Below are 8,907 nucleotides of genomic sequence, written 5' to 3'. Positions count from 1 at the left end.
GGGGCGCGACACTTCCCTGTGCGCGCCGCCCGGGGGACGCAGCGACCCGGGGCCGGGTGGCCAAGGGAATAGGGTCCTGGGTCTCTGTGCACCTGCGACCTTTTGCTTTTCTACAGTTCGTGTAAACGCACACTCGCACGCATACGCGCACAGACGCAGAGGGTTGCCCCCATGAGTTTCCCAAGAAACTCCTGGGAAGAAACCTAATAGAAACCTAATAGAATTTTATCATTTATTCTTAAGATTATGGATCGTTCATGATAGATTGAGGGGGTGGGGGCGAGGAAAGGGCTTTGTGGTGCAGAATCCACCTCTTTAAACCAATTTAAAAATCTCGAGTGTCTCTTACCCTTCAGGAAAGTTTGGCTAGCTAGTTTCATTGCTTTTCTTCTGCCAGGGTCACGAATCTCTACAGCTTTCAGTATAAAATCTTAGCGTGAACCTGAAATCTCCATTAACAGGATTAGTAAGTAGTCAACTATTAGTTAATCATGTCCGCCTAAAGGAATGGGAGGGCAGTTGAATAAGTGGGTGATGCTGGAGAACTGGAGACCACTGAAACTGGAAAGGTGCTTGGGAGGTGGAGTTGGATGAGCATCCTTATTTACAGCTAGGAAGTGCAGTCGGTGGGCTGTCACCAGAGTTCTGGAGTCTGGATGAGGATGGGTGGGTGGGCTAAGGCATACTGGATAATGGATCTTCTTCCTGTTGCGGACCACTGAAGGGTGTACCCATCCTCCTTCTAGTTCCCAAGGTCACTCATTGCCCCATGACATGCGTTTCCATTGCTTCTTAGAGGGCTGCTTCATAGTCCCTGAGAATATGATCTCTAACTGAGTGCAGGGCCTGGCACTGTGGGGTGTGTGATAGCAAAGGATGCTGTAGTCTGCATTGGCATCGGGTCCAGCAGGAGAGAACAGCAACAGACACTGCTCCCAAACCAGTGTCTGCCCACTTCCTATTCTTTGCAGACCTTTATTTGGTTATATTTCTTGCCAAACAACTGCTATTTAAGTCTTAACTATAGCTTCAGCTTTGTTTTACCTGAGACAGGGAACTCAAGAATTTAATTAGTTGAGGGGACCAGCAGGTGGCATAATGGCTAAGGCGCTGGCTGGACACTCCCACATGGCGATGTCAATTTGAGTCCTGGACTTGGTGTCTTCCTTTCTCACTTTCTCACTCTCTTTCTCTTTCTCTCTGGTCAAATTAAAATAAATGAATGAATAAATAAAATTTTAAAAGAATTAATTAGTTGAGTTTTGTAAAGTAAACGAAAATTTGCAAACACTTGTGAAATTATGTGTCATATGGTAGCCTTAAATGAGGCAGGCATTTCAGTTCCAGGGAATTTGATTCTGCCCTTAGAATATGCCATGTCACTTAGGACCAGCAGTCGGCATAATGGCTATGTCGCTGGACTCCCATGTAGTCGACTACGGTTCAAGTCCCAGACCCAGTGGCTTATACTCATGCCGGGCGCGTGTGCGCGCATGCCCAAGATCCTGAAAGGAGAATGAAGGAGAAGGGATTGCAGTATGGCCATCCTCTCTGGGGGGTATTTTGTGCTTTCTGTCTCTCTTTTTCCCTCTGTCTTTCTGGCGAGTGCATGTGCCCTATAGCAAAACCTCTCCCCATCCCCCCAAAAAAGAATACGCTATCTCACTGACAGTTCCAGTTTTTAACATGACTTTATTGCAGAACAGGCTATTGCAGTAATGAAAGCAGTGCTTCTCCCCTGGGCAATACTGCTGGAGAAGTACCAGGGTCCATGGCCCCCGTACTCACTTTGTAAGCAGGAACAGTGGAAGTGGAGATGGAGTACTTAGGTCACTTCCTGTAGGACTTTTCAAGGTCATCCTTACAGATAAGAATCTGGCAGAGCACAGTTCACATCTTTCTCTGCCTGGTCCAGGTCTTTGAATGGTGATGTACCATGTGACTCTAATAAGATAACTTTGTTGTAGTTGGGCAAGGGGTGGCGATTTGCTAGTTAAAAGGGAGTAGATAAGAAAAAGTGCATTGCACTGAAAGTTGTAGATTGTTTGGAAAAAAAAAAGACATGCAAAGTTTTCAAGCACCCTTATGCAGCAACAATTAGAGCCTTTTTTGGTGTATTCCAGGGTGAGAGAAATGTATGAAAGAGAGAAGATCTTCATAATTACTTTTGCAAATGGGTTCCTTAGGGAAGAGTTATGTGGAGGGATATGATGCTTACAAGCTGGACTGATGGTTTTCTAAGAGAGGAAAGAGGAAGGACAAGGACACCAAATACATCCTTGCCATGGAAAATCTGGCTTATTATTCCTTGTTATGAACTATCTAGAGTCCTCATCCTTTGTTTAGGGATGCATTCCTGTAAGCTCTAACACACAGAAATGACTGCTGCACGTCTGGTGTCTTTGGATAGAATCTGTTCTGATTATACTTTAAGAGTGCGCTAGGTTCTGAGATACGGTAATGAGTAAGACAGACATGTCTTATTATTGTTGAGAAACATACCTTCTACAGGAGAGTGTGTATAAGCAGTGCAAATGAACAGTAAGTCAATAAAATGCATAAACAACACCAGACACTGATATACAAAGGAAGGGTAAACAATTAAAATCCAAAAAAAGATATAAGCAAGAACATATCAGATAATGACAAGTGTGATGATGAAAATCAGTTAACACTGCTGATTCGAAACAATTGGGTAGGAAGCCCAGATGTTCTGTGGAAGTGGCAGAGGATGTGGGTGTTTGAGATAATGACTAGGATTTCCAAAGGGCCAGACATCCTTGAAGAGGAAACTCTTGGTAAGAATATTTTTCTGGGTCATCCCTAAGTAGGGCTTACCACTAACACACAGGCTATGTCTAAGCAAAGGGCCATGCCTGCTCTGTCCTTTTATTTGAGGGTCTATGACCAGAGACCATCTGCCCATCTACATTAAGAAGGCTCAAAGGGCTGTATATTCATGACAGCACTCCCTAAACCCTAAACAGACCGACAGAGATGGCTGAAGTCTAAGCACATACCATCATCCACTCCTAATATTTATTTGTGCCATCTATAATATAACTGGATCCAGTTTAACTATACGAAATTTTAGCCATAAAGTGCAAAATTCTTCTCATGTTGTACTTTCTTGCTCCAAGAAGAAAGCCTAATGGGATCAGCCATAGGCATTGGTCTGGTTGATAGTAATAATGCAATGATACGTTTGGCCATAATAATAGGTAAAAATATATTAAATCGCCGGGAAAGTCTTGATGCATCTTTGCATAGAAAAACATAGAAAAATATGTCATAACATTCCCAACAATCTAATTTTTGGGTTTAACACAATGCCCTAGGCATTGATGTGGTTGATAGAAAGCACTTTTCATAAAATGCTAAGCATTTTATGTAAACTATATTATTTATACATATGTCATATTTAATTTTTAAAACAATGTGTGACGTATGTATTAGTCTTGTTATGAAAATGGGATAACTGAGACTCAGCCTAATTTTAAGGTTATACTCCTAAAAGCATCAGTTCAACTGCAAAACTATGCCATTTAATCCCTATATAATAATCATTCTTTAAAACATTACGATCATAATATCTTTCAAGTTTATAAAGGACTGTCACAATTTTATTTGGTACCTTTCAGTGTTTTCTTTTTTTAAAAACTTTATTTTATTTTATTTATTTATTCACTTATTTTAATTTGACCAGAGAGAGACAGACTCATACCAGAGAGAGAGAGAAAAAGAGCGAAAGTGAGAAAGCCAGCCGCCAGGACCAGGACTCAACCGTGATTGTCCATGTGGGAGTGGGAGTGTCCGGTGCCTTAATCACCATACCACCTGCTGGTCCCCACCTTTCAGTGTTTTCTAAGAGTCATTCCATACTTCCTTCCTTATTGCTTTTTTTTTTTTTAAGCAGATATTTGGGAGGAACTATATTATTTAGACACATAGCAAAACATGTGTAACAAGTTTGCCTCAGTAGATTTTCCAATTGTTCAAAGTCCTTTGCTGTTTAGAAGTTCTTGCTTGGTTCAAGAGGTTGTACAGGCAATTCAATGTTCCTATTTAACAGACTTTTGAGTGTTGAATTTCATGCAGCACTAAAAACAATCTCTTGTAATTATTCTACTTCCCTCACTAATTAACAACCCACTGTGCCATTTATATCTGTGGGAAATTTGGAAATATTTTGTTTGCTGAGAAAAATACTAAATATGCAAGATTTTCCTTTCTCATGTTTGTGTATATTGTCCTGATAAGTATGTTCCTTGTTTACAAGTATTGTTTTTAGAAGGCTTTTCTGAGACTTTTACTTTTTTGGTACATGTGGAGCAAATACGCTAGTCTGTAAAATCTGGGGTAAACACAAGCTGGCATAATAGTGTAGAACACGATTCTTCAACCAAAGAGGAATTTCCCTGTGCTGTATTTTTATTTATTTATGTATTGTTTTTACCCCACACTGGTCAAGTAACTCAGTCAGATACTTAAATTCTGGATCTCAAAGACCATTAGAAAGTGTTGGATTAGAAGTAAGAAACTGAAAACTCTCTTATAATGTCTGAAAGGATTAGAAGAAATATCCAAGATAAATAATTTTCAAGCATTATTTATTTATTTATTTCTAATTTGATGAGAGAGAGAGAGACAGAGACAGAGAGAGAAAGGGAAAGTGAGACAGCAAGCCACCAGGTCCAAGACTTGAACTGTGGTCAGCCATGTGGGAATCCAGCACCTTGACCACCATGCTACCTGTCAGCCCCAATAATTCCTATTTTAAAAAAATGTAGCTACAATTTAGAAAACAACATGTGATTTATCTATTGATTAATTAATGTAGTCATTGGTCAAACATTCATGAAATAACTTTCAGACTCAAGTCTGGAGCTAAGAATACAAAAAACAGGACTCAAAGTGTTTACTGTGTTTTAGGAAGAAATAGATTTCTAATAACTAAGTGCAGATAAATGTCTTAATGTATTTTGATATTATGACAAAAGCAGATATATGGAGGAGAGTTGTAACAGGGACACTCATATGATAAAAAAAATCAGTTAATAGAAAATTTTAAAAATAGACTTTTAAAAACTATTTTCACTATTCTCAAAAAACTATTCACATATTAGCTGCTTTCCTTTTCAGTCATTTCCTCACGTATGTAGCTTTTCATAAAAAGGGAAAGTGAGCAAGTATGCTCCATTGGCCATTTGGCCATGGTCATGCAGCAATCCCTTCTCCTCTATTTCTCCCTCCTTTAAAGATTTGGGCAACACATATACACGTGCCTAACATGTTCTTCAAGCCCAGTCCAGGACTGGATCTGCACAGTCAAGCATGTGGAATTCAACTACCTTAACCACCATGCCACTAGCTGACCTATATTTTCTATTTTTTCCAGACAGGCCACTTTTAGAAGTTTATTCTAAGGAATAATTTTAAATGTGAAAGAAATATGTAGAGAGTTCTTCACAACAGAATTGCTATACTAGCATAACAGAAACAACCAAAATGTGTAACCGTAGGAGAAAAGGGTTATGTTATTTATGTCAAAGCTTCTCAATGAATTGTTACGAAGCCATTTGAAAAGAGAGCTATATAGGGCATGGAGATGTGTGTAATTATACATAGTCTGCTTAACTGTGCAGATTGAGCCCTGGACTGGGCTTGATGAACATGCCAGCCATGTGTGCCCAAATCCTGAAAGGAGGGAGAAATAGAGGAGAAGGGATTGCGGCATGACCATGGCCAAATGGCCAATGGGGCATACTTCCTCACTGCCTGTGTCTATCTGTTGAGTGTATGTCCCCTCTGGAAAAACTTGAAAAAGAAAATAGAAAACACGGTCTGGCTGTGGTGGTACACACTACTAATGTGTTGTACTCTGTAGGCTGGGACCACATAGGAGGCCTGAGTTCGACTCCTGTTCCACTCTAAAGGCTGACTGTGGTGGCCTGTGCCTGTAACCCCAGTGACTCAGGGAAGTCGATACAGAGGATGGTGAACTTGGGCTGGCCTGGGCAACAAAGCAAAACCTTGTCTGGAAGAACAGCTGGTGTGGTCACATGCACTTGTGGTCCCAGCTACCTGGATGGCTGAGGCAAGAAGATCACAACAGTGAGACCATATCTAAAAAATGAAGGAGGAGGGAACCAGCAGTTAGCGTAATGGCTATGTCGCTGGACTCCCACGTAGTCGACCGCGGTTCGTGTCCCGGACCCGGTGGCTTACAACTCACGCCGGGCGCGTGTGCGTGCGTGCCCAGGATCCCGGGAGGAGAATGGAGGAGAAGGGATTGCGGCGTGACCATCCCCCCTGGGGGGTGATTTCTCGCTTTCTGTCTCTATGTCTCTCTCTGTCTGTCCGGCGAGCGCACGCGCCCTACAGTGAAAATCTCTCCAAAAAAAAAAATAAATAAATAAAGGAGGAAAATGAATTTTATGGTTTTTAATTTATTTGCTAAGTTTCTAGGAGTGTCTTATCCATTTATAGTGCCATAACAGTATTTTGAGTGGATGAGAGTTCCAATTTTACTACACCCTCACTAATAAGGATTATATTCATTTAATAATATTTTAATAGATAAAAATTGTACATTAAAAAACTTCCATCCTTATTCACATGTCACTCTCTAAGTCTGCTTTCTGGCATTTCCATTCTAACACGGATGCTTTTTCTTATAATTCCTTTTCCTCCATCACTGATTCTTTTGCTGCTCTCCCATGATCATTCTTTGTTTCTGACTCTGTTACAGTACTTATTATATTCTGCCTTATAGAATAGTTACTCACGAAACTGTTCTTTGATATGCTATCAGTGCCTTTTGGATGGGATTTGTCTTTGTGTCTGCCAGGTTGCCCAGTGTGGTATTTTACACATTGTGGGGCTTAAGGTATAAGGAATTTTATCATATTATCTTATTTAATTGGCACAACAATAACTTGAAGTAGGCATTACTTGCCACTTTTTGATAAATAGAAAATGAAACTGAGTCTCAGATCATGCAAGAGTGATTGAATCATACACACAGAAATTGATTCCATATGGATTTCAGTGCCAATAGTAAAACCATAAAGTTTTAAAAAGAAAACAGAGAACGTATTTATGACCAACAAGCAGACAAAGATTTCTTAAATAAGACTTTTAAAGTGTTAATAATAATAATAAATGATAAATCAGAGTACATTAAGAGTAAGAGGGGTCAGTCTGGTAGTGCAGTAGTTAAATCTTGTGTACTGAAAGCCAGATTCCACATGGCTGATTGTTGTTTGGATCCCAGCCTGGCTGTTGAAAACCATTCCAGGCATGTGTGTGTGTGTGTGTGTGTGTGTGTGTGTGTGTGTGTGTGTATGTGTGTGCCCTAAATTCTGGCAGCTTGGAAAAATGGAGGAAATGAATTGCAGTATGACCACAGCCCATTAGAAGATGTTGTCTTTCTCTCCCTTCTTTTCTCTCTGGCACTTGTGCCCTCTGGTGAGAGAAAGAGAGAGAGAGAAAGAGAGAGAGAGATTGAGAGAAGAATGTCTCTTCCAAAGACACAATTAAAATAATAGAAAGGCACCCTATTGAATGGGAGAAAATATTTTCAACACATATATCCAATAAAGGACTCACATATATAAAGAATTTCTACAAGTCAATATAAAAAGGCAACCCAACAGAAAAATGTGTAGGCTCTCAGCTGTGGTGGTGTGTGACACTGTAATGTTATGCTCCTCAGGGAAGGACCACATGGGAGACCCTGGTTCAATTCCTGATTGAATATAGAGGCATGCATCTGTAACCCCAGCAACTTGAAAGGTTGAAATAGGAGGATTGCAAGCTTAAGGCTGGTCCAGGTGACCAAGTGAGACCATGTCTTAAAAGAGCCATATATGGTGGCACTTGCTTGTCCATGTAGTTGGGAGGCTGAGGTATAGAATAGTGACCCTGTAGAGAGAGATCCTGCCTTAAAAACAAAACAAAACAAAAACCAAACAACATAAATGAAGAGTACTTACTCAAACACTTCACAAAAAGCTGACATCCAAATTCAAATTCAAATGGCCATTAAGTATGTGAAATGCTAATAACTTCACTAGTCAGCAGAAAAATGAAAACTAATGTCACAAAGTGGTACAACTATGTAATCACTAAAATGTTAAATTGAACAAACGACTGTAAATATCATTGTTAGTGAGGCTGTTGAACTCACCTAAACTGCTGGAGAAATGTCAACTTGTAGAACTACTCTAGAAATCTATTAGTAAATAACTGTTAAAGCTGAACATATGCATATGTATATTTACTGAAAGATATGTATTACAAGCTTCATAGAAGCACCATTCAAAATAACCCCAAATTGGAAACTACTCAGTGTACACCAATAGTAGAATGTATAGGTAAATCATATTCACAAAACAGAATATTATACACTTTGAGACTTGCAACAATATAGTTGGATGAGTCTCACAGATATGATATTGAGCAAGCACAAGACAGAAAAGATACACAAAAGAAGATGGTTCTATATAAAGTAAAATAAAAACAGACAAAATCTAATGACACAGTTCAAAATCAGGACAGTGGTTACCCACAGGTGAGTGAAGTGATAGAGATAGAGTTCAAGGAAGGTTTCAGGGCTACTGCTCACATTCTATTTCTTGACTTGGGTGTGGGTTACAGGGTATGTTTATTTTGTGAAAACTCATTTAGTTGCACAGATAGGACACATATCTTTCTGTATGCATATTGCACTTTAGTAAAGAGTTATTCATGAAAAGTAAAAGATGATGAAATTGGGATTCAAACTCAAAAATCTCACTTGTAAATTCCACATGCTCCCAACTGTTCCATGCTATTTTATAATTTAATTAGCACATTGGGACCAGCAGATGGCATAATGGTTACATCACTGGACTCCCATGTAGT

Source organism: Tupaia chinensis, unplaced genomic scaffold (genome assembly GCF_000334495.1).
Source record: "Tupaia chinensis unplaced genomic scaffold, TupChi_1.0 Scaffold000164_1, whole genome shotgun sequence".
NCBI classification, from domain to species: domain Eukaryota; kingdom Metazoa; phylum Chordata; class Mammalia; order Scandentia; family Tupaiidae; genus Tupaia; species Tupaia belangeri.
The sequence above is the reverse complement of the archived record's forward strand: the minus strand, read 5'-3'. Positions refer to the sequence as shown.